This window comes from Lontra canadensis, unplaced genomic scaffold (genome assembly GCF_010015895.1).
Source record: "Lontra canadensis isolate GAN:19392208 unplaced genomic scaffold, GSC_riverotter_1.0 scaffold32, whole genome shotgun sequence".
NCBI lineage: Eukaryota > Metazoa > Chordata > Mammalia > Carnivora > Mustelidae > Lontra > Lontra canadensis.
Window position 1 is genome coordinate 12,600,083 of NW_022631026.1, and position 7,126 is coordinate 12,607,208.

General features: G+C 33.6%; 1 non-coding gene across 1 annotated transcript; it reads right to left on the reverse strand.

Moving 5' to 3' along the window:
* Window positions 1-6,628: 6,628 nt before the first annotated feature.
* LOC116873302 lies at window positions 6,629-6,732 on the reverse strand. Its single transcript, XR_004383777.1, has one exon. It is a non-coding gene; the product is annotated as a U6 spliceosomal RNA (small nuclear RNA).
* Window positions 6,733-7,126: the final 394 nt, after the last annotated feature.

A 7,126-nucleotide genomic window follows, 5' to 3' on the forward strand; every position in this document is an offset into this window, starting at 1 on the left:
TTTCAAAACACAAAAGGGCTAACCTTCAGTCATCATTGACTCCTCCCTCTCCCTTATATCCAATAAAGGATATTTCCAATAAAGGATATAAGGGAGAGGCTTATCTTATTTTACCTCAGAAATGTCTAGTGGCCACATACTCTTTCTCATCTTTTATTAGAACAATTTCAAGAACTTCCTTTCTAGTCTTCTATCCATCTGTTTCTCCCACTTTAGTCCATTCTCTTTATAGTATTACCAGAGTAATCTTAAAACTGATTGCTTTATATCCCTGATTGATACCATTTGCTAATTCCTTATTGTCTGTACAATTAAAATACAAAATTCATAGTACAGTGTCTCACAAAGTGTGATTCACGGAACAACTGCATCAGAATCTTTTAAGGTTATGGGGCAACTGGGTGGCTCAGTTGGTTAATTATCTAACTTCAGTTCAGGTAGTGATATCCCAGTCCTGGGATTGAGTCTCTTGAGTCTCTCATGTCCTGCTCTCCACTCAGCTGGGATCTGCTTGTCCCTCTCCCTATGCCCCTCCCCCTACTTATATGTACATACTCTCTCTCTCTCTTTCAAATATATAAGATATTCAGAATGACTTTAAATATAGATATGTAGAATAAGAAATAAATGTTTACAATTAACAAAAAGATTATGATTTTTAATTATTATTTCCCACTGAAAAGGACAAGAGTTACTTGGAGAATTGTCTGAGCAAAACCTGAGAAAGAAAATATCAATGTTGATCTTAGAACACCTTGTCATATCAGAAAGCAATGAAGCTAGTAAAGACTACTGTGGCCATGTCAAAAAGACTCAAGGAACAACAGAGGAGGTCCAATATTAGCCAAGGGTGGGAAAATTGGGCACAAAAAGAGTAACCGCAATGAACATATCAAATAGTTAAAATCTATCAGTTCATAATATTTAAACAAAAATTTATAGCCCACCTAAGAAGGATTCTAGGCAAAAAACACATTATACTGAAATCTGTTAAATAAAAGAATCAAGCATTTATTCCAGAATGTAAATTATACATCAGATAACCAGAGAGTTAATAATTTTTTAAAAACCTTTTTAATAAATGAAAAAGCAATAATAGATTTAACATATCACCATTTTGCAAGGCGTCATGAAATAATGACTATGTAATGGTCATCAGAGGTCACTGAATCACTAGACAAAAAACATGGGAAACTATAAAAAGGAGGTATCATATGTTTCATGATATCTCAGCCACTCCTTTCCCATCATCATGCCTTGGAATTCATTACTAACAATTGAAGCCCTTTCATAATCTCAGTTTTATGCATTCCTCTGACCACCACTTCCTATTTTCATTTCACCACTCTGCTGAAACAGTTCTTTTCCAAGTCACCATTGACTTCCACTTTCATAAGCACAATGATCAATCTCCATTCTTCTTTTGGGTTTATCAACAGTATTTGCTACAGTTGATCACTCTCTCCTTCATTTGTTATTTCTTTCATTATATTCTATTGAATTTCCTCATATTTCACTGGTTGATCTTTTACAAGTCCACTATCTACTTGACCTTTTAATTTTGTGCCCAAGGACTCAAACTTTTGCAGTCTTCTCTTTTCTATCTACTCTCACTCCTTTATTGGTCTCATTCTTTTTATAGCTTTTACTTTTTTAAGATTTTATTTACTTATTTGGGAGAAAGAGCACAAGTTGCAGGAAAGGGAGCCTTATGCAGGATTCGATCCCAGGATCCTGAGACCATGACCCAAGCTGAAGGCAGACATTTACCAACTGAGCCACCCAGCAGCCCACCTTTTATAGCTTTAAATACACTTTTTGCCAAGAACTTCTAAATTTAAATCATCAGCTCAAATTGCTCCCTTAAACTCCATAATTACATATAAAACTACCTATCCAATGAAAACTTCATAATCATCTCAAACTTATCATGTCCAAAATGAACTCTTGAATCTTCCCCCAAAACTTCTCACATATAAATTAATGCATTAATCCTTCAAATTTTTCAAGTCAAAAATCTTGGAATCATCTTTGGAATTATTCTTGACTTTTCTCTTCTCATTCTGTATGCAAATTCCTTTTCTTAAATAAATTATTTACAAAAAGAAATCCATAATCCAATGATCTCTCACCACTTGTACTACTACCACTGATTCAAACACTATGATCTCTTGCCAAGGTTATAGCAACCCTTGTCCATTGCAATTTATTAGTCCACTATTAACCAAAATAAAAGTTGGAACACATACAATGGCCTAAAAGATTTTACCCATTCTGTACATTCTTACCTTTCTGGCCCACTTTACTCCTCTTTTCCCCACTTACGCAATTCCATACATGTTGGTCTTTTTCTTTTTTCTTTAACACAACTTAAGGCCTTTGAACTGACTATTTCCCTCCCCAAGGAATGGTATTCCCCCAGCTATCTTAGGATGAATGCCCTGCCTTCTTCAAGTCTTTGCTTAAAACTCACTTTCTCGATGAGGCCTACTGATATCCCCTCCAACTTCCAATCTTTCTACTCTATTCTTTTCTTAGAATACTTAATTGGCTTCAAACATACTCTATAATTTAGTTAGTGCACTATTTTTGTGTGTCTTCCTTTATTGAATAAACTCACCAAGAGGAGGGATTTTGTTTTGTTTTCCAAAGTACTCCAATATTCAGTAAATGGTTTTTTAATGAATAGATAAATAAATCAGTGAATCAATGAACACATAAATGAATAATAACTTCCATTCATCAAAAAACATCATAAAAAATGAAAAGACCACAAAATATGAGAAGATATCTACAACTCATGTAATTAAAGAAGGCTTTTTGTCATAAATACTACGAATAGACAGGAAAAAGATAAACATCCTAATAGAAAAGTTGTCAATAATAATAAGTCTTTTCAACAGAGGATATGTGAATGGTCAATAAATAAAAAGTTTTTAAGCCTCATTAGTGATCAAGGAAATATAAGTTAAAGACATAATAAGATATTGCACACCTACCTACCAATTAGTAAAAAGTATTATTTGTTGGCAAGTTTGTAGAGCAATAGGAACACTCATACACTGCAGTAGAGAATATAAACTGGTTGCTTATAATACTTTGGGAAATAATTTAGCATTACATGATAGACTGAAAATATACATACCTATGATTCAACTAGGAATATCCTAGACATAATTCTCTACATGTGCTCTAGGAGACATAGCAGAATTTTCATAGCTTTATCATATAGAATAGCTTCACTATCCAAAGACTGTATAAATATCAATATTCATACCATGAAATATTTTACAGCAATGGAATGAATAAACTGTGGCTTTATGCATCAACATACAGAATAAAAAGAAGTGGCATTAAAATTAAATTTAAATTATTAATCATTAATTAATTAAATTATTAATTAATAATTAATTAAATTACAATTATTAAATAAAGTATTTAATCAGAATTTATTAAATTAAAATTAAACAATTACTTAAAGATAGTTACATAATGCAATATTTTTAATAAACATGAGAATGATCAAAAATTAGGGTAGTAACTATTCAGTTAAGGAGCAGGTGATATGATTGGATTTAAATATACAATTAGCCTAGAATTTTATTGGTGATGCTCTCCTTCACAAATTGGGAGGTCTTTTAGGTTCTAGTACCAATTCCAGTGGGGAGGGTTTGGTGGAAGTAATGAATAGTTCTCCCACACCAACAACAAACAATTCTCTGGATACCAGCTGGGTTTCCTACAATTTAACTCACTCCTAATACTATCTACCTGGGGATAGCATCAGATTCCACAGGCTCAATTCTACAAGACTGCCCTCCCCCACTTCAGATGCCAACTGAAAACCCAGGTTTTTACCTGTGTTTCTGACCAGTTGGTTGCAGATTGGAGGTTCCCACAACCTTATCCTTGGGTTGGATTAATCTGCTAAAATGGCTCCTAGAACTCAGAGAAACATTTATCTTAAAAACACATTTATGCCCATTTACCAGCACCCATTTTCTATAATTACCACCACTTTGTCAACCTTTTTCATTTATAATCATCTCTTCTTTCTTTTCCACAGCCATGTCTTAGATTATGTTAAAACAAATCTCAGACTAATTGAATTTTATCTCTCCTTACTCAGTCTTCATTAAACACAAATAATAGACCACGAGTTTGCCCAGAGAGGAAATCATCCCTTAGAACTAATAGTACTTTGTTAATTCAGGTACTGTGCTGAGATTTGCTTTACTTTATATTGAGAAAACTGTCTGATACAGAATATTTAAGACCCAGGATCCAAACAAAAACCAACTTTAGTTGAGGCAAATGTTTGAAGTGAGATTAAATTCAAGCATATTTATCATAGATTATAGATATTTTCTGATGTGTTTTACTGATAGTAAAAATAAAAAATGATTCCCTTGTTATCAAATTATGTTTATACAAACCCTGTATTTATCCATCTGGTATGTAACCCTTTAACCCCAAGTCTTCTGCTATTATCAAAAATTTGTAAATATGTTTAGAGAATTGCATGACTCATAAGGCATATTTATTGTAGAAAGCACTGTTTTTGAGATGTACCATTATTTACTCTGTCAATTATCTATTTTTCTTCTTCCCTTTCCTGGAGAGAAAAAACAAAACAAAACAAAACATTATTCAATGGACTGAGAGTCAAATAAAGTTGACTCTGGTTATTTCTATTTCAACCAAAATGCAAACTTTGTTCATTTTTTCTCCTCCATTTGAGATGACGTTTAAATACATTTCATTTGATAATAATTGCTTTTGTATAAGTAACAAGATCCTTCTTGTTCTGGACCCTCTCACTGCTACAACTTCACCTATACCATATGCTTTCATGCAACCTTTATTCAAGTTTAGGGCTTCCATTATGGACTCCCCTGTCTCTAGGCATGTTCATTCCCAATATTGAATTCTTTATCTTTCACCCTTCTGTCTTCATTTACTAATCTCTGACTCAAAGCACATTCTTGCCACATTTGATTTTCATTGTTGCTCAAATCTAACAAACATTCAGTTATGGACTGAATGTTTGTGTCTCTCCAAAATATATATATGTTAAACCATAATCCCCCATGGAATGGTATTTGGTGACGGGGATTTGAGAAAGTCATTAGGTCCTGAGGGCAAAGCCTTCATGAATGGGATTAGTTCCCTTATAAAGGAGACCTCAGAGGGCTCCCTTTTCTTTCTGTCATGTGAGGACATAGTAAGAAGACCGCTATCTATGAACTAAGAACAGGGGTCACCTCACCAGATACCAAATCTACTGATAGCTTGATGTTGGACTCCCTAGCTTCTAGAACTATGAGAAATACATTTCTCATTTTTTTTTAAGCCACTCAGTCTATGGTAATTTGTTGTAGTGGTCCAAATTATTAAGACAAAGTCTATTAACATAACTAGAATTTCACACATGTGATCTTTCTAATTGGAAAGCCTAAAAGTCCTACTCATCTTTGAAGACCCTCCTCAAATCATACACCATTCAAGAAGCCTTCCTACTCTTTTATCAGACAAAATAAGCTGTTTCTTTCTTTGAGTTTCCACTGCACTTTGTGTAAGCCTTTATTAACTGTGTCAGTTTGCTTAAGTATGGTTCTCCAAGTGCCATGGGAGCAATACTGTCTTTATTTTATTTATTTTTTTTAATTTCTTTTCAGCATAACAGTATTCATTGTTTTTGCACCACACCCAGTGCTCCATGCAATACATGCCCTCCCTAATACCCACCACCTGGTTCCCCCAACCTCCCATCCCCCGCCCCTTCAAAACCCTCAGGTTGTTTTTCAGAGTCCATAGTCTCTCATGGCTCACCTCCCCTTCCAATTTCCCTCCACTCCCTTCTCCTCTCCATCTCCCCATGTCCTCCATGTTATTTGTTATGCTCCACAAATAAGTGAAACCATGTGATAATTGACTCTCTGCTTGACTTATTTCACTCGCAATATTGTCTTTAAATCCATGCAAGCAGAACCCCTGCCTTGGCCCCACACATCTCTGGGACCCTTCTCCTTAGAGTACCTGCTTGGAAATTCTTTAAATCCCTCTCCAGTGTCTGGGACCAGCGAGTGGGCCAACCCAAAGTTCTGAGCCTTGATCTGCATCTATGTGGGCTAGGTCCCACTTCTCCCATTTGGAGGGCTTTTTGGTTTCTACCCCCCAGCATGACATTGAACAAATACCCTGAGAAGCTCACTTTCCAATCTTGACTCTGTTATTAATTTGTTCTATGATGACTTTAAATAAATTGACTTGAACCTAAATCTCTTTATCCAAAAATTAGAAGATTAAACCCTAGATAATATTTGAGATATCTTTTAGATATAAGAATTCATCTACTAGTCATCTAATAAACCAAAAACTTAATTGTAAAAAATGAACACTCAACCATATCCTGTATCAATAAAACTAAGAGCTGGAAAATGAAATGTGTGTCATAATATTTAAATTAATAAGACAAACATACATGGTATATTGTGTTTTGGGGAATATATTTTCAATAATACATTTCCTAAGATTGTTCCCCTTCATTATCTTAATGATTTATCATAAGCCATGTGGAGAATTTAATTTCACTTTAAGATTAATAAATCAGGGCATACATTTTTCTTAAAATACGGAATGCTTCACAAATTTGAACGTCATCTTTGCATAACGGCCATACTAATCTCTATATCATTCCCATTTTAGTATATGTGCTGCCGAAGCAAGCACAAGACATCCATTTTTTAATAATCATATATATTTTTCTTTTATAAGGACTCTAATATCTAGTATTTAAAATCAATGTTCACAGATATTAAATAATTTAAAAAAATAGGACTTAATCCTGAAATTTATTATGACAGAAAAACAGCTACATTGTCAACACATAGATTTTTTTTAATGTTATAGAATTGGTTATAAGATAATGTAAAACAATTCAGATTTCCAACACAAAACATGCTCTTTTATTTAATTAATTTTAATAATTTTGCAATTAGTGCTTGTAATTTCTGTATCTGTGTGAGGAATTTAAAGCGGATCAGTGTCATAAAGAAAACAAAAAAAATGGAAATAAATGAAAAAGATATAAGGACAAAGGAACTAAAAAGTAAATAGGAGAAAA